Source organism: Botryllus schlosseri, chromosome 12 (assembly GCF_051294905.1).
Source record: "Botryllus schlosseri isolate E-star chromosome 12, Bs_hap1, whole genome shotgun sequence".
Taxonomy (NCBI): domain Eukaryota; kingdom Metazoa; phylum Chordata; class Ascidiacea; order Stolidobranchia; family Styelidae; genus Botryllus; species Botryllus schlosseri.
In genome coordinates this window covers 21,373,993-21,400,939 of record NC_137247.1, presented here as the reverse complement: position 1 = coordinate 21,400,939, position 26,947 = coordinate 21,373,993, and the positions used below count along the sequence as shown (strand labels likewise).

Sequence of the window (26,947 nt, the reverse complement as noted above, 5' to 3'; positions counted from 1 at the left end):
TTGATGACAAAACTATCATGGCGCACCCTACCTCAACTACATTAAATCCCAAAGGAGTCAAGTATATCACGGATATCGAGTTTACTATACCAAAGCTACCGTACGTTGACAACACTACACCTGATACTAATATCGCTATAGGATTTGTGAACAATTTCATGGGTTGAAAGTGCTCACAAGTATGCGACTTCATTTCATAGCTTTCCAATAAATAATTTGCGGCAGGTAACATCGGGATGATGAGCAAACTAGATACTAAGAATGGCAGAAGAATTCCATTCGATATAGTAAACAAAAGACTACCTAGCAGTGGACCGCATACGAATCCGACGGAGGCAGATGTTTCCACGATACCGAACACAGTTCCTGCATGATGAGGAAATTCTTGACATATGGTGGTCAGGGCAGCAACCAAATAAGCTCCTTGGCCGCACCCTTGGAATATTCTGATAATACTTCCCGCGATCACGATGGTGGTCGAATCTTTGGCCAGCTCCAAAACACCAAACAATGCCTGTCCGATTCCAAAGCATATTAGTCCACCAAGAAATAGTATCTTGGTCCCAAAATAAATTTGATATTTTCCGAAAATGGCGCTGCTGATCGCCATAACGATCAATACAAGCTGAATAACCAAAGAAGATTCTTCGGGATTTCCACCTCGACTCACAAAAACTTTCGCCATGAACGGATATGGAATGCTGACGCATATAAATACCATTGTATGACCAAATATGATCAAAAATAAAATCATCTTCTGACGAGCCGTGGTGTCCTTCCAAATAGACTTTTCTTCCTTCGAATCCGCGGCATTTTCATGAGAGTCCTTTCTAGCAAAAAGGTTGGTTTCTTCCGAAACGGCCTCGGTTTCAAAATCTACCATTGTGATTAAAAATGTGCTGTTGCGATCAGTTCGACATTGCACCGGTTCTGAAATTATGGTAATCCTAATATATGCTAAATGTAATAGTTTGTCTTCAATTGTGCGAGTCTCGATGTATGATCACATCGCTACACGTTCGTATGCATCATTGGGGTATCAATATGAAATACGTTTTTCACGAAATATATATTCGAATACTTCTGGAAATGCGCGGCGTAGAGACTTAAAGTGTCAGGATTTGCTTAAGATGCTCAAAATTAATCTTAAAAGTATGTAGGCCTAATTCATCATAGAAATAACGACGTGAAACTTTATAACGGCCAATTCACTGGACAGGACATGTCACCACGCCTAAAACAATCAGGTCTTAATGCAAATCGTTCGAAATATATATTTATGACGATCACGGAAATACTGGAAAAAAATTGTGTGTCTTGCAAATGGTTCAGTCACCCTGTAGCTATTAAGCTAAGCAGTGGTTTCCAACGCGGGCGATATCGCTCCCCAGTGGACAACTTTGAGAAGCAAGGGGAGAAAATACCAAACGGGACGACTGGGGGCTATAGTGGGAATATATTGGAACGTCCAGTGAGATATATTTGGTTAACACGGTCAAAAATGAACCTGAACACGGTTTATTCTGCACATGATCAGAAAAGCGGTCAACTCGACGTAAAGCAGACGGGGAAACCGGTTTTCCGAGCACCCATCACCTCGGAAGGATGACATTTTTTTTTAGTATATTCACTAGCGATCAGAGTTAGGTTAATAAATGTCCCAATTATATGTCCTCCTTTCGGATCCGTAAATATCGGGGGAGGTGAAAATGTTGTGATTGATAACGGGGTGACGAGTCGAAAAAGGTTGGGAACCACTGAGCTGAAGCATGCTTAAATGTCCGGCAACCGACTTTGATTGGAACGGGTGTTCTTACATCACATGACGAATCCCATGTAATAATCTTCAACTTCGTGTCATCATTACATACAGATGATTGTCACCGTAGTATGACTCTTTTAGAATTACAATTGAAAACATTGAATCAAAATGGGTCTTTTGACGAAAAATGTTCCACCACCCCCGGTATAAGCTACTATCACACAGTGTTGGGATGACTCGAGTCATGACTTGACTCGAGTCAGACTCGAGTCACCATTTTCGTATGACTTGACTTGACTCGAGTCACTTTGCTAAAATGACTTGACTCGACTTGACTCGGCGTATCAGAAATGTGGATTGACTCGTGACTCGGAGCGAAATTCACGAGTCAATTTCAAGTCATCAAGTAATCGGTGTCGATAAAAATCACTGTATCTTGCAGATGTTCGGATCGGTCGCGAAACGCTGGTGTAACCCGTGAGAGCGACCAGTTATTCAATGATCGTGCGTTTTACGGAGCCTCCATTGTTTTCTCACAAATATATTGATCGCAAACGAAGTTATCGAAGCTTACAGCCTTGGTTGTTGTAAACTATAGTATAGTTAAGTAATTTAATTGCAAAATGTATATTTTTGTTGTGCGTTCTTAACGTAACCAAACCACTTGTTCCATTGAAATTGAATTCGAAAATAGTTTATATAGTCCTCAACCATTGGAGCAGGCTCGAAATGTATCATATCAGTTTGCAAAAGGGTAATGTATTGCATCTAATCAATTCGTTTCTCTATATTCTCTATGTTGGCTGGTAACTATAAACTGAGGCTGTGCAATTACTTGCATAGTATTATTAGTTCTACTGATATGTGAGCGATACAGCGCCTTAATCGCGTGTATATTTAACTCTATATCCCTTCATCGGTTCAAAATTAAAGACCACTCAATCTGTATTTCAAACAGCTAGCAAACTACAATAACGTAATCACGCCTCATACCTCGCAAAGACAATTTGACTTGAATTATGACTTGACTCGTGACTTGACTTGACATGACTCGACTTGACTCGAGTCACCTCCAAAAATCGACTGACTTGACTTGACTTGAGTCACCTTCGAAAATCGATTGACTTGACTTGACTCGAGTCAAAATGTGCAATGACTCGAAATGACTTGTGACTCGAAGGTAGTGACTTGATCCCAACACTGCTATCACATAGGCGCTGAACTCAAATTCTCGGTATAGGTATGCAGGATCGAGGACGTCAGAATTGTCAAATGAGCCGACTCGCAAGCGTTCAATATCACCTACGACCTACCGCTTGTATTGGGTGACAAAATTTTGATACTAATAGGCAAGTGCGTTGCTAGCTGGCTGCCTGCTGAATGATTGAATTGATTTCGAATTTACCAAGGTAGCATCAATTTATTAGTGTTGGGGGATACCATATTTTTATGGCTTAAATTCCGGTCACTCTTGAGCGCGTGCTAGCGGCTTTTAAAATTAGGCAGGAACACACTATCTGTCGGTATGACGTCACAATAGCAAAGTCTTGCCTGTCGACTGTATACAGGAGTGTAACACTGAGCTATATAAAGTGGAACAAATAGGTCATATCTAGGGCAAGTTTTTGCAACTTCTGCAACTTTTTTTTTACAGCTTCCGGCAGCTTCCTAAATACTCGTAAGATATGTAGAATGCTGTTTTAAGCTGTTTGAAGGAATCTTATTGTGCAACTTTTGTCCATTTTTTTCATGCAACTCTTTGCAAAATTTTGCAAATTTTTCGATTTTTCATGAAAGTATTTTCGATTTTGGTGAAATACACGGCCAAATTCGACTGAAACACCGTAAATCAGCACCGAAGCAACGCTTTTCCGGTATCTCAGGAGCTGAGCCGGAGAATTGACCTTTTTTTTAGTCGAACGAGCAAAATTTGGTCAAAATGCAACTTCTGCAACTTTTTTCAAAATAAATGCAACTTTCCACGAATTTAACTGCAGCAAAAACTTGCCCTAGTCATATCTAATGTAGAGCTCTGGTGATCGTTACACTCTTAGCGAAAAGCACGTTGTTTCAACATCAAAGAGCCGAAATGGGTGGCACGCGAAAACAGAACCTTACTCAGAATTATATCGCGATCATAATTCCTACGTCAAAACGTGCATACTTTACGTTCCTACGGGCATGCCTAATTTGGATTAAAATGTTGCAATCGATTTATACTGCGGTATAAGTCTTGGTTAGATTCAGGTTTCCTGTGTCATGGGTGTATATCAGACATGGGGTGATTACTTCATGAATGTAATCGATTGCGATTACGATTACTTCTGAATCAGGCGTCAGCGATTACGATTACAGCAATATCTGGAAGTAGTCGATTACGATTACGATTACGTGGAAAAGTAATCACGATTATTCACGATTACACTTATTTTGGTTCTTAGAACGTATATTTGAAGACATATTGGAATAGAACAGGGGTGGCCAACCTTTTCGGCCAAAGGGCCACATTCAATTGACGAACTATTGCGCGGGCCACTAGCCGCGCGATGCGCGAATTTTTTTCGAAGATTCAGGTCAATAATACTGTTGCTTGAGTATATTGCGGGTCTTTTGCATATCGCCGGGCTCAGTTTGCAAGGAGGGGACTATTCGGCGCCTAGACATATCCATATCGAAAGCTTCGGCCAACATTCGACAATCATTTTGTACATAGGTTTCATCGTCGACGGTCTTTCTGCGAGCGCAAACACAAGGTCGCATGTTGGACTACACTTTGTCTCGCAATTGCGAGTATATATTGACTCAATCTGGTACATTAGGCGTTCTTTTATTTTCAGAAGGGGGTTACAATATTTAAAGCAAGAAATCAAGTGACACCATATTGCGCGAAGCGTGAAGAAATTTCTTACCTTGGATAAATATATCGCAAATTATTGCTTTATTGTAATGTACGAAGGTCTACCAAAATGTGACTGGCCCATGGATCCGCCAATGTGTCAGAACTGATATTTGAGTCATTACATCTTAAGTGTTGCGGCCAGACTAATGAAAATTTTGGTTGGCCTTGCAAGTTCACAATCTGTGCAATCCATTTTTGATAATATTACTAATTTCGGAAATTACTTCACGGGCCACTCAAAACCTTCTCGCGGGCCACATGTGGCCCGCGGGCCACGGGTTGGCCGGCCCTGGAATAGAATATAACGATGGCGATGAGACAGCTTCATAAGAGAATAATTTTCATTCTTAATATGACGTCATTTGATTATTATGTCACAATGTACCTATGCCCAACATTATAGCTGACGATTACTCGCATCCGACGACTTGCATTCTGAACAAGGCCACCATCGCACGATAAGGACACCAAGAAGGCCACCATAACTGCCGCACACCAAACACGTCAATTGGGAAGTCAAAATAAATTAAAGACTAATGTTGAGAGATATGATTAACTCGAAAATTTCATTCGCGCTTCACGACTTCATGTCGCTAGATAGCTGATGTTAATAGCATACCCCTCCCCAGAAACGCAGAATTCACATAAACAGTCATTTCTGTCCCGGCCATTATAATGGCCAATAACTATAGTCGCTACTACGACACACCAAGACCTATACAGTTTCGGGCAACAAGCAAATCCACAAAGTGTGCTACCATAGAAATACCTTGGATTTGACCTTGGCTTCGACCCCTGAACGTTTGACTGATCACCAGCCCGTGTCATTTTTGGCATTTCGGAAACCAAATGCAAAAACTGCAAAAAATAAAAAGTAAAAAATGCAAAAAATACGGCTTTTTGAAAATATGGATTTTATGAAAGTTTGAGATATAAAAGTCAACAAGTATTGAAATGAGAGTCCGTGGACCCGTAGGAATGCCGTGTTCTACCGTTCAAGGAGTCTATTACTGCGTTTCCATGCACAGCCGATGGGCCCATTTTCGAGAGACTCGGCCGACGAATGAGAGAATTTTGTTGCGCAAGCACACCCACGTCGGCCGACTCGTCAGCCATCGAGTCAAACTTCGGCTTAGCCGTTCGGCCTAGCTTGCGTTGTGTCTCGATTAGTAAATTGCTGTTTGCTACTTCCAATACACTTTTCGTATCAAATTAAACATGGCTGCACTCCGGACGGATCTTGGACGCATTGAGAAACCAGGAATTTAATTATGATTGCAACGGAAATTAATAGTACCGGTACTGCTACGAAATACGCGTAGGCTACCGAAATCTACTTCGCGATCTGCTCACGTACGCTGCTGCCACAATTCGAGGGTCTGTGTTCTGGTGCATGCAGCACCGTATTTGCCGCACCCCAAACCCCCCAATTGGGGGGGCGGGCGAGCTCGAAGGGGGCCCAAAATTATATCGTGAATTAGCATAAATCATAGAGTATTTTTTAAAAATTTATACAATTTTTTCAAAATTTTTTTGCGCTGCGCGCGAATTCAAGTAGCCTTTTATCTATATTATTGGGTATTGGGCCATTACCGTGCCACCACCCACCAAGACATACAATCAAGTTTTAGGCCATATAACATGAGACTCCAAGAAGTGTGCCAGAACGATCGGCAGCGAGAAAAGCTTGGCCGAAAAGGTCTATGCCCTTGCAGTCCGAAGACTTCGTTATATATACAAAATGCATATAGGTTTAATTGTCCATAGGCTCCTAAATGACTGGCGCCGAATGTTCCTGTCTTTGCAATCTGAACCTCACAAGACAAATACCATCCTGCTGGGAAACATTTTATGCCAGTGAAGAAATACCAATTTGAAATCGTGTGAGTATCTTAGTTTAGAAGCCTACGTTTGGACGATTCTATATTTTTTGATATGGCAGACTGGAAGTCACGAAATAACATCATGTAACGAAGTCATATCAACGAGTCCGCCCGCCCGAAGATGTTTAATCATTATTTACGGGCCCTCCCGTTTTCAAGACACTTCACTCAGCTCTACCGGTAAATCTAATTACGTGAGTAGAGATAGGACAATAAATTGATACCATAATATATATGCAATCGCCGATCTGATTGACCGATTTTATCATAAATTATCGAAAATTTTCGCGCTTCGCGCTGGCTCACAATACAGTACAGCTAATTTCGTGACAAACGCGAACAACGTGATGGGGGTTCGTTTTATCGCCCTATGGTAGCCCGAGACCCACGTTTTTTGGGGCCTGACGAGGTGCCAACGGGTATACGGCCGAAGATGTTTAATTATTATTGAGTGGTCCTACCTTTTCAAACACACCTCACTCAGCTCTACCGGCAAATCTGATTACTAGAGCAGAGAGAAGATAAAAATTGATAACAATATATGCAATTCCCGATCATACTGACCGATGAAATCATGAATTCTAGAAATTTTCCGCGCTTAGGCGACAAAAGCTGATTCACTTAACAAACTCCCAATGAAAATGATGAATAGCGATAAAAGTGTAAAAGTTCGGTCTATAACCATATGGGGGGCCCAAGACCAAAGTTTTTTTTTTTGGGGGGGGGGGGCTGACGAAGTGCTGTTACGGCCCTGGGTGTATGAATACAATACAAACTACCGTTTGACCACAAACTAGGTGAACTTATTCACATACCCCTGGTAAGCAAATCATCAACAGGACACTCGAAGTTCATGTCTGAATCATGACGACGAAACAGTAGTACCGGTAGACTAATCCACAAGTTACTATTCTGCGTTCGAAATTATCGGACCAAGATATCCCATATCTATATCTCCCTCATACTAGGATATGCTACCTAATTTTCATCTTTTTTCCATCTTATTTTATCTTCTGTTGGTTTTAAGCAAGTGGTTCATCATGACCATATTTTACCTGTTGGATGGATTTAGGTCTACGTGTTCAAGGTCAAAGCGGGTTTTTTCATGTTTGATTGAATGACCGCTACAAGTCGTCTCGGCTCATTCCTGCCGAGTCATTTATCGCAATCTTGTGATTATTATGAAATTATTACTGAGTAAGTAAGCCGAAAACTTCATCGCGAACGCTTCGCCCACCTAGTTCCGCCAAGTCATGGTTGGTGGTTGGGTTACGTCTGCTCATGGAAACACGGCCGACATGTACAACGCATGCGTCATGGCCTTTCGGTCGACCGTCGGCCGAGCATGGCAACGAAGTATATGTAATATATATATATATATTTACCTATTAGGCTACTTTGGGAGACAATCGCACTTATTTTTGTAGCAGTTGGGGGACGAAAAAAATTGGGAGACAATTTTGTGTCCCCCTAATTCTTGGCGACATTTTTCCCTCGGTTGCTATCGTCTGTTAAGCAAATCCGTTTGGGACCACGCTTATTAGTCCCTCATTTGTCCCTTCCAAAAGAAATCAAGTCATGAAGTAGCAGGAATTTCGAGTTACAATGGCGACATTTTGACCCCTGTATAAACCCCGTATTTTGAAAAGTGGCATTAAGTCGACAATCAATAGGGGGGATTTTCTTCCACTTTTCGCGTGTATAAAATGACACCGCTTTGCATACATGATAGTTTTTGTTTAGGATTTACTCAGTTTAGACCATTCCAGTATATATAGGGATTTTAAGACTTTATACACTGTTTTAAAAAATGACGACATAAAAAATGCTGACTGCCATTGTGATGACTCGACATAAGTTCTAGTTGCGATCTTGGTAGACACCGCGGATCGTACGATTTTAATGACGACTCCTATTATTTGGGCCCTGATTAGCTCTTGGCAAAGGCGAAAGGGCACTATACCATCGTTAAATTTTGTTGTTTAACACTCCTGATACATATTGTGAAAAAGAATCCCTGCTTTACCTTAATACAACTCCATCAAATATATGTATTGGTTATAGCATGATAAATATTCTGTAGTATTTCCCGCACCCAATATATCGAGCTGATAGGTCGTTGATTTGCTTGTGTCAAGACAGCTTTAAGATGCTCTGTCAGTTGCGAGCGTAAGGCATATACCTTTTGTCAGTTATTCTCAACCTTTCATGTCTTTGCGGACCCCTTTTGGACCGTCGCGAGCCTCAGCGAACCCCCGACTTTTATTTCTAATTTAGCTCAAATTATTGTTTCCGCTCAAGCCAGACAATGTGCAATGCGGTACTAAAGATGCATTGCGACATATTGAACAGAGAAGAGAATGGTAAAACTACCAAGCACGGGTATTATTAATCTATAGCATCTATCTCGGCCTAATCGTGAAGGTGATTGGCTTCCATTTTTTTCTCTTCAGCTGTGTTTCAGTTGCTTGTCCTAGCAATTCAGTGTTCGCTTTCCTGGCATTCGCAAATCCATGTCTTTGTCGGAGGAGTAGCCCAGATAAACCAAGGAGGGTTGTTGCTCTAACCGTGCAAATAAGAAAGGATTCACCTTACTAATGCTCAAGAGAGAGAAAGAGAGAAAGCAAACAAACTTATTTTTATCTTAACCATCGGATACCGTGGATACCAGTTTTCGAATTTTAGGTCTGACCCGCCCGGGGATTGAACCAACGATTTACAGATCAAAAAGCCGCACGCATCACTGCTACGCTATCTCCCCCATTCCTGCCACACCCAGATATTCCTACCCCGCTTGGGGGAGGGCGAGCTCGAATGGTGCCAAAATTATTTCGTGAATGAACACTAATTATTCGCTATTTATTTGAAAATTTTCGTAACTTTTTAATTTTTCTCGCGCTGTACGCGATTTCATGTAGATAAATGTTTGTTTATTAGGCACCCTTCCTCCACAAAAAATGCGCATCATCTGTAGACGTAGGCATCTAAGCGAGCGTTGGCCATTACCACGCCACGATGTAAAAAGACATATAAAGTGTGGGTCAACATGGGTCTCAGAGAAGTGAGCCAAAAAGATCGTCAGCAAGAAAACATTAGCCGAAAAGGATTTCCCTTATGTTGACCGTAAACTTCGATATAAAAATGTCTTGATCCGGGTACCTAAATTGCTGGCGCCGAATATTCATGTCGTGTCAATCTGGACCAGATGAATATAAAATGTGACCTAATATGGCCGCGGGTGTAATCATCCCTCTCCACACCCACAATAATTTCGTTGCTAGAGAGAGGAGAACAGCAACGACTAGCATAATAACAATATATCTCGTCGTAATTTTCAAATTATGTGCAAGGTCCAACGGACCATGTGACCTCAATCAGCTTTCCATACCTTCGTAAGTTTGTAGCAATTCCTTAAATGATTGTAATCACCCTATCATCTTACCAGAAACGCATATCTGGGTTGAAAACGCGTGATATCAATCAACCGTAATTTTAACATTAAATTCAACTGACGTAGCTCATGTCATCCGCTCATACCATGCAGCAGTGTTGCTTGAAAAATCAAACTCGTTTATTCGTCATCACGTACAAGGATAAAATGACTCTGCAAAGCTAACATAAACAAATAATGATGATCAGGCTGAAATGTGGCGATATATGTTCGGAAAGCAGCCAACTGCAAAGTTGACTTGTTTTGTCATTTCATAACGTCACAATGCTGCGGCAAGAGAGTGTCCATTCAAACACCTATCACTGGCTATCAGACATATTGTGGTATCAGTTGTAAATACCCAGAGTGTCGGTTTCGCACAATGCGCTGGTTACAACGCTCGGTATAATCTAGGCTTACAACCGATAATCTTACATTATATGCGTTCCACTAACTAAAACATGGGTACAGATATTCTATTTTCCTTATATTAACACACGGTAAGAAGCAGTCAGATTCGGCTATCAATTACGGCCCCGTCCGTTCAAGCCAAGGCAACAATACATATATTGACATTGACAGTCTGATGTTTAAGTGATCAGACCGTCACGTCATCATCGTTGATCATTATGGCAGACTAGGGAGACCGCAGGCACTTTGATCAGAATTGCTTGACGGCAAATTCATTAAAGTGTCTTCCCAGCTATCTTGACGTCTCGATTGTTTGCAGTGGCTGAAAAACAAGGCAGCGATCTAATGCCAAATTGTTAGCTCCATGCACAGTACATACGTTTGAAGATTATACACAACTCCAGTAAATTTCAAAACAAAAATGCAACATGATAGGTTGCTTCATCAAGATGGAGCTTTATCATAGGCCACACACTTGATTTTGAATCAATGAAACGAAAAGGCAGATGTTATCGTAACTATGTGCTCACTCACACAGCGTATATATACGATTTATCAATATTTAGAAAGTATCTAGCTAGTTGAATTATTTGAAATTAATCGGGAAACAATATAAAGTTAACGTTACGCGATAAAAGTAGGCCTATTCCCAGATATATTGAGCGTGAAGTCAACATTTTACTAATTGAGTTCTGTGAACACCTTTTCAAGGACGATTCTAAATCCGTTGCTACTCACATAGACGTTTAATAATCTGTCAGAAAGCACGTTACGCAGTGAAAATCTACCACGGCACGAATTGAATTAGTGAGGGAAACATCACAGGACGCAGCCTCCGTTTGGCGACTGTTCTGTCCAGTACTTACCCTTCCGCGTGACGTAGTTAACGAAATATAATACTTACAACAGAAGGGAAATGCATTCTATACTGAATACTCACTTTTTGTCATGGAAAAGGAGTCAGCGTGGCGATCCAAATTTTTACGCTATTGTACGCAGAATTCAGCAGCTATGTAGAATACTCTTCAATACACAGAACGAATCGTTCGATGAAAACACTGATTGGGAAGTAACTCCATCACGCATGTTTGCGTCTTTAACTTTTCATATAAGATTCGTGTTAAGGATTCATGCTGATATACTTGTCATGAAACTTTAGGGCCATGAGGTGCTAATACATCTTCTGCATCATTCAACATCATCTGCTAGTCCATCGTCCAAAGTAACGTCCATTTACAATAACCTGCTAATACGCTGAAACTAATCTATCAATCACTCGGTGACAGCGGACATGAGACCTTACCAGTTGATGGCACGCAATTGGTCGCGCGTACGTATACAATACAAAAGTCATTGACCTAATTCAACATTGTGAATTGTGCCTATCTCTGTAAGAAAGGCGGCATGTTAAATTTTTTGTGATAAAAGTAGGCTATTCCTAAGCTACTGATCGATCTGTATATTCTGCGAATTCGGTAGCCTTTGGGAGACAAAAACCGACTTTTCAGACACCAATACCGGGCCAACCCCGTGCCCAAGCCGTTGAATCGGATATCATCGCGTTCAGTTCGACGAGAGGAAAACGGGGATAACTCTGTCGAACCCCTAAGACCAGCGGTTGTCGATCGGTATTTCGATCTATGTTCTGATACCGACCGATCGAAAAACCAACTGCGTAACCCGTATTGGCGTACCATCACGGGTTTTGGGAAGAAAACTTTTTTCTACGCGTCTCAGCCCCATTTCCCGGGTATCGTTGGAATCGTAATCGAATTACGCGTCTGCTGGTACCAAATTTATCCGGCTACGATATTCGGTTGGCGAGAAATCGGTGATTAAAAAAACTGTGAAAAAAGCGCTATACACTGTTTTTTGAAGGCCGATCCCGAGTCGGCTGAAAGTCCGATACGATCGTATCGGGTATCGGTCTACGCGGGGCCCGAAGACGAACGCAGCGGTACCTTGTATGGCCCAGTGGTGTGAACGACCGAGACGGAACCTCGAAAAGCCCGCCTATGAAAAACGTGAACTTCTCGGATGATCCACCGATCCAGGATAATCCGAGGATTATAATCGAAAAACTCACATAACTCCGCTTCTACTGGTCGGAATTGAGTCAAATTTGGTTTGCATCGTCTTTGAAGACAGCTAAACAATTTCATGGGGTTGGCAGAAAAATTTGAATTCTTTTTCAAAATTTCACCTAATAAATTAAAATTTTTAATTTGATCTGCGGAGTCCTTTACTTGTTAGAATTGAACCAACTTTGGTGTGCAGTGTTCTTAGGGTAACCTGACAATTTAATAAGTCAATGGCTGGAATCCGAAATTTTACTTTATTTTTGAACAGCCCTAGTGTACGTACGTACAGTCCATTTATGATCAGTGCGGGACTTGAAGCACAGGCCTGCAGGCATAGGCGGAGCCTGGAGCCTATTCAATCATATTACGTCGCATGCCATGCAATACCTCGTTTACAATGATGATGACCCCATTAAACGCCAATGTAATCAAGGAGGTTCGCAATTCGAAATGAAGATAGGTTGGGATTAGTTTATACAGGGTTTGGCGCTTTGGCCATGTTGATAATTGTAATTATAATTGATCGGGCAGGGTTATTACCAAAGGAAGTCATATGCGCGAATCGAAACCGTTAGTTGATTTGGCGGAGACAAATACTTTGTAAGTGGCCGGGATGGTAATATCTAGAGATATCATAATGAAATGCTATTGTCTCACGTACATTTCTACTTGTAAATGTTCAGTACGAGTGCACAAGCACATACGTACATTTATGATTAGTGCGGGATTTGAAGCACAGGCCTGCGGACATAGGTGGAGCCTGGAGTCTAATAAATCACATAATGTCGCATGCAATACCTCGTTTACAATGATGATTATCTCATCATGCGCCAAGGTAATTAAGGAGGTTCGAAACCGCAACTGGCTGGTATCGCAACTGTGGATCATATCACTACGTTTTCTCGCGACGCTCTCACTAATTGAGTGGCCTTGAATTCGAGATCTAGACGTGTCTCCGAGTACAGGCGAATGTTGGGTTAGCTTTGCTGGATTTCAGGCGGTGCGTTCTCTTCGGTATCAAGCAGAATATTCATACACGCATCTGTTTAGAATTAGGTTTGACTAGTCTGACTATATGATGGATATACTAACCGACTCTGACTGCGACAACGAAGCATTTATCCTAAGCCAATAAAGCTCGGAAGATATGTCTCTTCTGACAAAGGTACGTACCATGTAATTCCGTATGATTACATGTATTTCAATATATCAGTGGTTCCTAATTATATATTAAACAAGTGGAAATAGTCTAGAGGGTATTAAAGGACAACAGAAAGGTGGTATAACAATCTTTCGATTAAATTATAATCGCAAATTTACATTTGACAAATACATCAAGGTACGGCTCGTTCGTTGGGCTTTCTGAGACATAGGGACTACGCCATGTGTTTCGGTCATCGTAATTTATGTAAAATGTGTGTCATGTGCGTATACAATTATGCATAGTGTTGGTATGTTTCTTCCCTGTACCATCATGAATGATTCAGTTTACTGATATGATCATACAGCTTCTTATACGAGTAGCATAATATTAGTTGTTTCGCTTGAAGCAGGCCTACAGTAGGCCTATATCTATGTTGAAGTCGAAACTGGAAGTATTATCTCTACTCTTTACTCAACTATCAAATGTCTATACCACATTTCAGTTAATTTACTATTCGAACAGAGCAATGATACAAAGTTTTAAATTATTGATTCGAGCCCGAAATAATTCCAATGCTGACGCCAAGTTTTGAAAACGAACCATTCATCATTATGTCTATTATCAATTGAGTCAATTTGATGAGGAGTAATGTTTCGCAATGTTTCGATGATCGATGATATGGTATATTTCATCAAATAGCGTTGTTATCCACGTACAATGTACATTGTGCAATATGTTTACGGTTTGTTGACGAGGATATTACGTGATGTGTTCGCTCCCTTATTACTACCGTGTACCATGAGCCAGGGGTGTCAAACTCGAATTGCTTCGCCGGCCGGATTCAGACCTTCAAATCGCTCGCGGGGCGGACCAGTTACATCAATCAAAAATGTTACCTCAAAATCAACGCCTCAGTTGAGCACTTGAATACTCAATTATACAGCCCATGTATGATGCGGTTATACTCTATCAAACCCGTTATTCGCAAACAATAGAATTTTTTCAAGTCCGTAATAGAACCTAGTCCAACCTTTGACGACTTTGTTATTGTCGATCCGTCTGCAACAGTAATTAAAGGCAAAGTCGCTATTGCTCTTCGTTGATTTTAACTATGTTTCATATCGATTTGGGGAACATCATTTCGTATGGTATATTTTGATGCTGTCATCTTACCAAGTTTCAAGACTATGACTTTATGACTAGCGCAGTAATTTCGCTGTCAAAGTCGAGCATCTAGTAAATCAGCCCGCGCCAATATATGGTCGACTTTGATAACGTACTTACTACTTTAATTATTGGGCCACAGCCTTAAATCTTCATACAATTCAATAAACTTGGTTTCTCGTTTCAAGAGCGTCAAGAGCGCCATAGATGGACTCGTGAAGAAACAGCTGAAATCCTAAACAGATTCAAGGATGTAATTTATGAGGAAGGAGACAGCAACAAAGGCAGCTTGCCAGGTAGAGTGGAATGGGTTTGTTCGTTTGTGGTATTCATGGTGTTTGACGACTACTATGGTCATTCCCCCCATAATTGCCGACTTTTAGCAGGGCCCACTTCTGGGCTTTTATAAGACGCCGCTTACAGGGATGAGATGGCGAGGGGGGGATGTAAATTGATGCTGTGTGTTCGCGTAATATACATTTATTAGTTATTGATCATGGCAGTGAAGATATCGATTTCTTTGGATCCTACTTCCGAGCTAGGCCAACCTTCGATGTTATATGATTTCTTCTGACCGTCGTCGTTGAAATACCATTGAACCTTACAATAGTTATATGCAGCTAGTTGCCCAAATTATAGATTTAATGAAATATGCTCGTGTCTTTTTAGGGTACAAAGAAATTGGAGAATTTGTGGAAAGCAGTGACATCCTGAAAGGTTTACCGGACATGCAGAGGATAAAAATGGTTAAAACCAAAATCTTCAATGAGAGAAAAAGATGCCGCTCTGCACTGCATAAGGGGATGTCACAAATGCACGAATAGTCATGGACTATGACATCAGACTTTCAGCACGTAGCGTCAGTGATCTCTAGCACTGCCGACTGTAGATTACGATTGAGCAATTTCGTTTAGTACCTGGTGGCAATTTTAAATGTACAATTCGTTTCATGATTTTCGTTGCATTCTCTTCACAACATTTTGTTGCGAATGTGTTTTGATAAATTGGTTTCGATCGCATGCTTCGAACTATTTCATTTCTTGGTGTGATTTAGCAGGTTGACATTGGTAGAATCGAACGATTTTTTGGCCGCTTTCAGCATTGGCTGGAGGATGCACCCATGGCTCACCATGGGGCGTAGCCGTATTGCTCGAGGTCCGAATTACTGAACAGTGAACAAGTTGGCGTATGGCTTAAAACAAATGGAAGTTAGCAATTATCAAGTGCCCAAGATTATCACGAATCAAGATTCAATGTGATCTGCTGTAGGGTTTTTAAGAGAAACATGAATTTGGAGCGAAGTTTATACGATAACTCCTTACAATTTGACGCGGCTATAACATGGCGAGAGTCTGAGATCGGTTTAGAGACATGTTAAAGTGGTCTTTATTCGGTAATATTGGATCAAAAAGTGTACAGTGCCTTAGTGGAAAAATTGCCTCATACCTGCTAGTAGACTGTATGGTCCATGAGACGTTATACTTCCGAGGGATATTAGGGCTGCTTATATTAAACCGAATATATTTATTACCTAATTAGAACTTGGATCTGCTATCGCGACAGAGTAGCCACGGCTGGCCAACGAATGTCATAGTGATTTGGATACTAGTTGTAAAAAAACTGGTGATCTAATCTGCAGCATGGCCAACTGTAGCTTCTTATAAAGACACATGTTCCGTATTTTCACAGCAGTTTTCAAACGCAAATATGTGCGTGGTGAAATGGCATGGTCATTGGTATAATCCACAGCTGCAACACCAATGGGTTGTTGGTTCGAGTCCGGCTGAGGACGACACGAGAATTCCTACCCAAGTGTTGGAGGTTTATCTAGGCTCGTCGTCATCCTGTGATCCGCGTAAGCGGTGATTTATAAAAGCCTAGGAGTGGGCTGTGCTAAAAGTCGGTGAATACGGAATCAAAAAATGAATATAGGCATACTCTAAAACTACGAAATTAGTCAAAACACCATGAATAAAAAACAAACAAACGGCGAATTATATATCGCGATCATCGATATCGTACAAGGATGACGTCGTGGATTTCAAATAGTGACGTCAAAAGTGATTGTCATTGGTAAATGACTCTTTTGACGAAACTGGTTCCCGAACCTTGTCATATAATACGACGTCAATGTCCACCTTAGTTCAGTAACAGCAATGGTCATGGTCTGGTAATTCAAAATGGCGAATTGTCTCCCTAAGTAACAAATGTCCACTAAAGTGGTCTATTAGATATTGAAAAAGTTGGGAAAAATTAGGGCGACCGCAGTTGGAGGACATTTCGTGTATATTCTAAACGCTGCGATATAAACCGCAAATCACCAGTGACAAAGCGCGGAATCGATATTCCAAAACCAATCGAGTTATTTTCAGACGCCTAGCTTGTCTCCTTCTGTTGGCGATAACTGTCGCCCAACTGCTTCAAAACAGGACTGTCCACCAAAGTAGTCTAATAGGTAAATATATATATATATATATATATCGGCTTTCAATTAAATAAAAGGGCAAAAGAAAACAGGAAACAAATGAACATCAAGATCAGTGGTTCCCAACGTGGGCGATATCGCCCCCCAGGGGGCGATTTGGCGATCTAGGGGGGCGAAAATGACGAAGGGGGCGATAGGGGGGCGAAAATAGACAAAGGGGGCGACGGGGGGCGAAAATAGCGAAGGGGGCGATAGGGGGGCGATGACGAGTCAAAACGGCTGACCTTTTTTTTTTTTTTAGTCATCCACCTAGCAATTTGGTGAGAAAAAACGTTATTTTCAGCTCTGAGCGGAGAAAGATGACCTTTTTTTTTTTTTTTTTAGTCAACCCGCCGGTGATTACAGTCTGCATGCCCAATTATCGGTGCACAAAATTTTGGGGGGCGATGATTGGTGTTGACCTTGAAAAGGGGGCGATGGGTAGAAAAAGGTTGGGAACCACTGATCAAGATAATATGTAATGCGAAGTGAAAATCTTACGGTCGAGGCTAAAAAGTCGAGTACTGAAATCGGGATTTACGACATACTGTGAATTGATCAACCTGGGTAGTAAATGATATCTAGCAATTAGGGATGTTGCTAAATGACTAGACATTTTGCTGTTGTCACCATAGTGTCCTATATGGTGTGGACACAGCGAGACTGAACGGCTCACTGCATTAGGGTAACGTCATACTTTCCTTTTGACCAAAGGCAACTTTAGGGCCATTTTTGACCGGCTTGCCGAGCGCAAAATTCAATAAAACGGGCATCAAAGGAAAGATGCTGCTATACTGATTATGAAAATATAAATTTTATTCCGTTCATGGTCCTCGAACTTCCCAAATTCAGCCTATAAATTTGCATCGTTATCGACTTTGGCATTGTGACGAAACAATTATGTGTGGCAAAACGAGAGTGAAGCTGAGAAGAAGGAGCAGACAGTCTTGTTGCGTCACAATCACAAAACTCGATAACAATGCAAATTCTACGCTGATTTCGGGGGGTTCAAGGACCATGAACAGAATAAAATGTGTATTTTCGTAATCAGTATAGCAGCAGCTTTAAATTGATATCCGTTTTATTGAATTTGGCGATCGGGAAGTCGGTCAGAAATGGCCGTAAAGTTGCCGTTGGTCAAATGGAAAGTATGACGTAATCCAAATGCAGCGAGCCGCTCACTCTCGCTGTATCCACACCAGAGATGAGCGGATTTGAAATTTCTATGTCCTAATCCAATCTAAATCCGAACCTTCAAATCCTAATCCTAATCCATAACTTTTTCATATTCAAGTCCATGTCCTATCCTAATCCGATTCCAACTGGAAATTCGAAAAAAAAAACTAATTTATGCAATGAAGGGATACGAAAATTTTCTTTCACAACCAACGATTCACTTGATTCAAAATAACCTAGCAACCATAATTACAATAATAACTGATCTGAATAAAGTTTGTCGCCATTCGCCACACGACATTTCAATCTCCCAGAAAATAGGTAAATCCAATCCAAATCCTAATCCGTTCAGAAAAAAAATGTTTAATCCAAATCCAATCCAAAAACGACAAAATTTCACAAATCCTGTTTTTTTAAAACCTAATCCTAATCCATGCTCATCTCTGATCCACACCATATAGGACACTGTATGTTGTCACCGCTCGTGCATTTTGTTACGTCATGTAGCGGACACGCGCGACCCCGGCCATGCTGCATTTCGGTCAGCATATGTGTCAGCATGTCAGCATATGGTGCAATCTCTTAGAGATTGTGCCCGGAAAGACAATAGGGATATAGTTTGAACAGTTGAGCATGCATACTTGAACAGTGAAAAATACCTCAGTCGCCCAGAAGTAACTCCCATCAATGCCAGCCATACACAGGCCAGCAAACATTCAGTCCTTTACAGATTTTTAGTTTGTTTGTTTGCCTATTGGATATCTTCGTTGAATATGCAAGCCACTCGTGATTTATAACGGTTGGTTAGCGTGTAAAGGGCTGTGATTCAAACGTGTCAGCAAAGATTTTGAATTGTTATCAAAAGTGGTATTGTGATCTGTGTGGATACAGGTAATTTTGCATGCCTATCGAATCGATGATTCGGAATAGATATTGCAGAAGCAATCGGTAGGTTTTGTATTGGTTGAATTGGTTCTCCGACCCGTTCGCAATTCGGTTTTTCCTCTCGCTGTTTGATGCCGCAAAGTGGATACTCCACGTCTAATATGGAAGATTAAAGTAAACAGCGTTTTACAACGTTAATTCGAGTTTACAAATATGAAATCCTGTCGATGCCAAAATTACCCATAATAAAATCTAAAAAATGTCAAAAATAAGCTATTTTTGGTATTTTGGACATATGCCAAATACGACACTGCCTGTGCAAAAGGTCTCAAGATCTATACACCATACATACATATATTATATACATGCAGTCCTTTGCTAGTGAAGGCTGCTCTCCAAACGTATTAGAACATCTTTTACATCGTTAACGTAAGTATTGTGACATACATGTGAATGCTGGTAGGCTAATGCTGTAAGCACAGTGAATCGACTATTGAGAATAGATATTGCAGAAGCACTTGGTTTTGTATCGGGTAAAATTTGTCCCCAACATCGTTTTCAATTCGGATTAAATCTTGCTGTTTGATGGCGGAGTGTGGATACTGCATGTTTTGTGACTTTCGTTTCATAAGAAACACCAAACTAAATCGATTTGCATGGTTTATTCGAGTCTGTAAAAATGAATTCATGGCGATGCCAAAATTGACAAAAATAAAATCTGAAAAAGGCTAAAAATAAGCTATTTTCTGGATACGTCCGGAAATTCCGGACGAATGGCAACCATTGGCTAATTACACGTACCAAAACCAATGCCCATAATACATCGATCAGATCAGCTTCCTACCGTTAACAAACTCGCACGTATGATACATAGGCCTACTCGAAATCTCACGCTCCCACAAGATTACCAGCGAGTATGACTGTCAACTTGTGCAGTCAATTCGCGAGCTCGCAACCTCCCGTCAGTACACAACATATTCGCCGACACACGCGCCGACAATCACGAGATTTCAATCACTCTGTCTCAAGAACAAACGAATACGCATCTTCGGAGACGGCCAAGAACTAAACCAGAGGTCTCAAACACGCGGCCCGCGACGGTATTTTGGATTTTGAAGTATTTGACTATATTAAACTCCCAAGTATCTTTTTATAATTTGAGAACTAGAAATTCGCTTCAAAACTACTCCAGAAGCTTGAAACTACCTATCAAACTTCACTATTACATCACTTTCAAAAGTGTCCATGCAGTGGAAGATCAACTATTACGTCACATTAATTGTCGATGATGGTAAAACATGACCCGTTGATGATTCGTGACTGAACATTTTAATTTGGACTTGGGCGCAACCATTTGTAAAATTACTCGAACTCAGACTCACTGTGTGATGAAATGACTCGAGTTGAGTCGCATCAAACGTTACAATCAGAGAACTACTTATTGTGACTCGGAACGCCGTGATTTGGTGCAGCCACGCACGCAACAAATTATGAAACTGGTACGGGGAATGGTAATATATCAAAACGTCCTGGCTTGTGTAGCGTAATTTATTTAGATATCTAAGCAGCCCGTTATGGCAACCATTGGGATTATGTTGCCCTCTTGATGTATAGTTAGATAGGCTACATCCTCTGTCATCTTGGGTATCTTTATCCTTGTTATGATCGCCAATTAAATGTGACTAGTATTATAAAGTAGTTGTAACCTACTACGCTTCACAGCTGTAACACCAATGGATTCTTCTTGAAATTCATATTGCTATGGCACTGTAGTCGCGATATACAGTACTCATTATATTCAAGTTGTCATAGATCTGTTCCAATATTCGCAGATAAATCTAACGCTGATTTAATTTGACTTTGGTGATAACATGATCAATAGCCTGTTATCAGGAGTATGCATGCCCGAAACCAGGATTAGGCTGTACTGCTCCATATAAGATTGATCAATCTTCGTAAAATTCTAAAATATTCTACCTATAATTGTGACACGTTAAATGTCCGCTAACTGTAAAATTTTAACGCAACTGCTTTTACGATATCCTGATGCATTTGTACTGTTTATTGATGTCTATAACTAAATATACAGCTACTGTGCCAAGCACAGCAACAATTTTATTCGAATATATAATAATGTGATTTTTCTCGAGCCAGGCATGAATTGACAATATTAAATCACTTTTTCACGATGCATGTGGAATGTCAGTCTGCAAGGTCACGTTAAATAAGACCTACTTGGATATACATTGAATTCCCGTATTATTGGTGCTGCGGCCCGCGGCGCCATCAAAAAGTAGGAAATTGGCCCGCGAGCACATTTGAGTTTGAGACCTCTGAACTAAACTATAGCCACAGGAATTATTTCCACAAATGCGCGCCAAGTCTGTTCTGGACTCACTTCAGTAGTGACACTAATTTCAAAGGAGTTAAAACTTTCGCTATCAAGAGCCTGCAACGCATCTTCTGATTGTTTAGTTAGAGTATTAGCGTAAAGAAAAATCAATTACGCCGTTTGAGTCGGTACAAACACAGGAGACGTGATAGTTCCGGCCGGGTGCCAGATATCATATTTCTACAAAGCAGTAGATGACAATCGATACATTTCGCGACTGCAGAAATTGACATCTTTAGTATCGAGGTCCTGGTTTAGTTGCCTTGCGCAAAAAACCCTCAGGCATAGATATGGCAGAAATAGCAGTCCTGAATGTGGTCAATCGGTCCTCGCCATATCGTGGAAACGGCAAAGGACATCGACGACATTCGTTTGTGTAGCCAATTGTGTTAACCAGTTGAATAAGGTGCACAATGTATGATGTGAACTGTTGTATTGATGCCGTAATGGAATGCCAAATTACAGCTTGTTCATACAACATACAAACACCCCATCCCAAGTAGTCTACATCTGGAATCAACTGGTCAACAAACTGCTCTTTTGGGGAAAAATGTTGGGTAAACCTTCCCTTTATACCAGTGGTCGAGAACCTATGACTCGCGAGCCATATATAGCTCTTTTGGTTATAACATATGGCTCTTTGAGAAATTTTCAATTTTTTGCTTAATTTATCAATATTCTAGTAACTCGTAGGTAAATTTTCATGACGGCGAGAATGATTATTCTCGTGGCAGCATAAACATGTCTTTTAGAGGTCAAGACAGTGGGGTACCAGGGTTAGGGGCTCGTACCACCCTCTTTTCAAAATCCCCGATTCGATCTAACCATCATCGCGCGCTTAGAAATATTGGATTGCACGATACCTTGATTGACGAAAGAGAATAGCAGACATGGCGACACTTGTAGGACAATGAAATTTTCAAATACACATTGTCTTCCTTATAAACGCCGAGAAATAAAATGTCTTGGAAGTGACATTCACAATTAAAAATTCAAATTCAAACCAACGCCATAGCTATCTATTTTTTTGATTGGTATAGCTTTCTAGGACCGCCGTAGTGTAACGCAATATTACGTTACGCCGAATATTTTAGAAGTCGATCAATACTTGGATTTTCAGAATTAACGCGTCAATCACATTTGATTACGATCAGTGATCATAAATTCTAAGCTATTTACGACGAGTTGCGCTGTTACATACAGGTGACGCTTGGCCCGTCTGTGCATCATCTGAGCCTTGTCCTCTCTTTTGGCGCTGTATTTACGAACAATATAAATATGAAAGTTCCGTCATTTTGGGAATAAAAATGTTAAAAATCTAGTCATTCATTAACATCGATAGAAGATACCAATAACCATAGAAGGGTTCGCAATTTTCTTCGCTCATCCCTGACGACATCTGAGGCACTGCCTCACGTAACCCGACGTCGCTGAAGTATCACACGGTGGGTATGTACTGCTGTAGCGACCATGTTTGGCTCGACCTACCCATTTGGGCAGGAAAATATGGCGTACACTACGAATCCCATGTATTATTGAGTGCTAACGATACGTCACGGATGTTCAATTGTGACGTAACAGTTAATTGACACGTATGGCTCTTCGGGAGTTACAATTGAAAATATTGGGCCACATGAATTGAAATTTCTTAAAATAATAGCAAAGGAGAGTACCTAATATTAAAAAGCGTCGGAAAGCGTGCTAAATGTGAGCCCTCTAATAATCGGTGATAAGTAGGGCGATGTTTTTGACATGTGAAAAAAACTCAAAGTTAGGTCAAAATTGTAGCGTTAGGTCAAAAACTGTCAAAATTGTTTACAAAGTTACCACTTTTTTGCAACCTGCATTTCGTTTGTATCGTAGATTTTGCAATGTCGGGGAACTTATCATTTGACATTTTACAGCTTGTACCCTCCTTCATGGGCCTACCGTTGTAGACGGCCATTGTCTGCTCATTGTGAATCATAAACATTCAAATGAAACAAAGAGGTTGAGAGGGGGTTATGTTCAACGTACCGCAATATCCCAACTGAAGCAAGACTGCGTGGGCATTGCATGGTTGTTATATCAAGAAGCGCATCATTAAAGATTGTATTGTAGACACCATAGCCAGAATTAAGCAACACGGTTTGTCACCAGCAGTGTCCGCACAACTTCAGTGTTGTCCGCCAACAACTGATGCTGCTAAACATTCTTTCTCCATTCTCGGCAAGCTACTTAGTAGGACAGACACTTTCTGCCCGAGAATGTAGGAAAGTATATTTCGTTGTACTACAATTTTTCTTAAATTATTTCCACCATAATGCGTAATGTAGTTACTGGAATTTTATATTGGGCCAGATTTCGTTAAAATAAAGTTTTTTCATGTAAAAATGTGTCAGTTTTTGAGTCAAAGAAAAAGTTTTTTAAGGTCAAAAAATGTCAAAGTTTTTATCTTTTAGGTCAAGATCTTCCGTTTGTAGGTCAAAAAATACGCCCTACTTATCATTCATTCTCATGTTATTACCGTTACAAATTCTGCTTAACTGGGTTGGCTTGACTCGAGCGGTATTTTGTTATTAAATAAATGACCTCCTTGAATCATACCACATGCAATCGAATATCGTCCATTTGAAATGCAACAGTCACAATTGAATAGAAAATCTTCTAGATTTTTGAATTCCTACATTAATTAGTACAACATAGGTGTATGTTTCAGTCGACAACGGAATATAGATAATTTCGATTTACAATTGAATTGAAATACATAACAGCATGTATTATTCAAATTCATGAATGTTACGCTGTTCGATCGAATTGATCATGTTTATCTTTTGACGGTGCATTGAGTGCCGTGCTGCCATGCAGTTAGAATGGAAACGAATACCACAGTAATACCCATTGCTATCATGTAGCTTATGAACACAGGCAAACCGAATCCGGTTGTTGGGAGGAGTGACGACGCAATCATTGGAAGGATAAATCCTCCAACACCAAACATCAAATTCCACACTCCAGACAACGCACTGCGTGCATCGCAAAATCTTCTTCGAGCTCACCGCGTCCGTCAACGGTAACATGCAACAATTCGACGATGACGGAATCAGCGTTAGTCCACAGAATGGTCGAAAAAGTGCAATGGCTTTATACGCCCAGACTTTTGATAGGGCTGGTGTGAATAGAAAAGGAATAGCGCAAATTACAAGAAAGATAAAGATCAAAATTGCGCGTCTCGTCATAACCATAACGTGGCGCATCCTACCTCAACTACATTAAATCCTAATGGAGTCAAGTATATTACCAATAACGTGCTCACTATACCAAAACTACCGTACGTTGACAATATCACACCTAATACCAATATCGCTATAGGATTTTTGAACAATTTAGTCGGTTGGTAGTGCTCACAAGTATGCGATTTCTTTGCATAGCTTTGCAATAAATAATTTGCGGCAGGCAACATCGGGATGATGAGCAAGCTAGTTACTAAGAATGGCAGAAGAATGCCATTCGATATAGTAAACAGAAGACTACCCAGCAGTCGACCGCATACGAATCCGACGGAGGCAAACGTTTCCACGATACCGAACACAGTCCCTGCCCGATCAGGAAATTCTTGACATATGGTGGTCAGAGCAGCAACCAAATAAGCTCCTTGGCGGCACCCTTGGAATATTTTGATGATACTTTCCGCGATTACGAGGGTTGTCGAATCTTTGACCAGTTCCAAAACACCAAACACTGCTTCTCCGATTCCAAAACATATTAGTCCACCAAGAAATAGTGCCTTATTGGTCCCAAAGTAAATTTGATATTTTCCAAAAAAGGCGCCGCTCATCGCCATAACAATAAGTATAAGCTGGACAACAAAAGAAGACTCTTCAGGATTTCCACCTCGGTTCACAAAAATTTTCGCCATGAACGGATGTGGAGTGCTCTCGCATATAAATACTATTGTATGACCAAAACTGATCAATAACAAAATCATCTTCTGACGAGCCGTGGTGTCCTTCAAAATCGACTTTTCTGCTTCGGAACCCGCGACATTTTCATTAGAATCTTTTACAGCAAATATGGTGATGGTTTCTTTCGAAACGGCCTCGGTTTCAAAATCTAACATTTTAATTTCGAAGTCCGCTGTTGCGATCAGTTTGGCATTGCCATTACCTAATATAAGCCATATTGAGTATTCTGTCTTTTGATGGTGCGAGTGTCGATGTACGATCACATCGCTAAATTACCGAAGAGGCTACATCATCGCGGGTATCAATATGAAACATGTATATGTCACGAAATATATATTCGAATACTTTTTGAAGTGCGCGGTATAGATACTTACAGTCACTGTTCCCTCTAAGCTGCGCGTGCGCGCGGCTGCGCACTGCTTTTAAAGTTGACGCGCCCAAGAAAGCCGCAGTGATTACCTTTTTTGCCGTTACCCGCTGTTGTCCGCGCGAGTTGGTGAGTGCGCGCAGACTCGTGAAAAATTAGAGGGAATATTGCTTACAGTGTCTGGATTTGCCTAAGAGGATCAAAATTAATCTGAAAAGTATGTAGATCTATACTGAATTCATCATAGAAATATCATCACCATTGGTTTATTAGCAATTTTATCAGTTCAATACACTACAAAAAAATGCGATACAATGAAAAGAAAAGAAAGGAAGATGTCGAAGCGACCAGGAGTTGTCTATGGAATCGGACACCCACCTTGGCCTAGGCTAGGGCTGGCCAACCTTTTCAGCCCAAGGGCCACAATCGATTGACGAACTTTTGCGCGGGCCACTATCCGCGCGAAGCGCGAAAATTGTTTGCAGTTCATAGGTCAATAATATTGTCACTTGACTATATTGCTGGCCTGCTGTATATCGCTGGGTTAAGTTTGCGAGGATTGGCTTTTCGGCGCATGGACATATCGATATCGAAAGCTGCGACCAACCTGCGTCAATCATTTCGTGCCTAGGTTTCATAGTCGACGGTCTTACTGCGAGCGGAAACGCAAGGTCGCATCTGTTGAACGACACTTTGTCTCGTAATCGTGAATATAGTTAGACTCAATCTGATACATTGGGTGTTCTTCAATTTTCACAAAAGGGCAACAATATTAAAAACTAGAAATCGAGTGACAACATATTGCGCTAAGCGTGTAGAAAATTTTTACCTCTGATAAATCTATCGCAAATTATTCTGCTTTATTGTAGTGTACGAAGATATACCAATATGTGAATGTTTGATGGATCTGTCAATGAGTCGAAACTGATATTTTAGTCATCACAT

At 40.8% G+C, this 26,947-nt stretch overlaps 2 long non-coding RNA genes across 2 annotated transcripts in view; both read right to left on the bottom strand.

Moving 5' to 3' along the window:
* The window catches only part of LOC145451672 (uncharacterized), a 324,257-nt gene that overhangs the window by 39,332 nt on the left and 257,978 nt on the right, over positions 1-26,947 (bottom strand). The gene's annotated exons all lie outside the window — the stretch shown is intronic.
* LOC145451679 (uncharacterized) lies at positions 10,094-12,153 on the bottom strand. Its single transcript, XR_013918997.1, has 2 exons — positions 11,326-12,153; positions 10,094-10,707 (listed from the first exon to the last, which is right to left on the bottom strand). It is a non-coding gene; the product is annotated as an uncharacterized LOC145451679 (long non-coding RNA).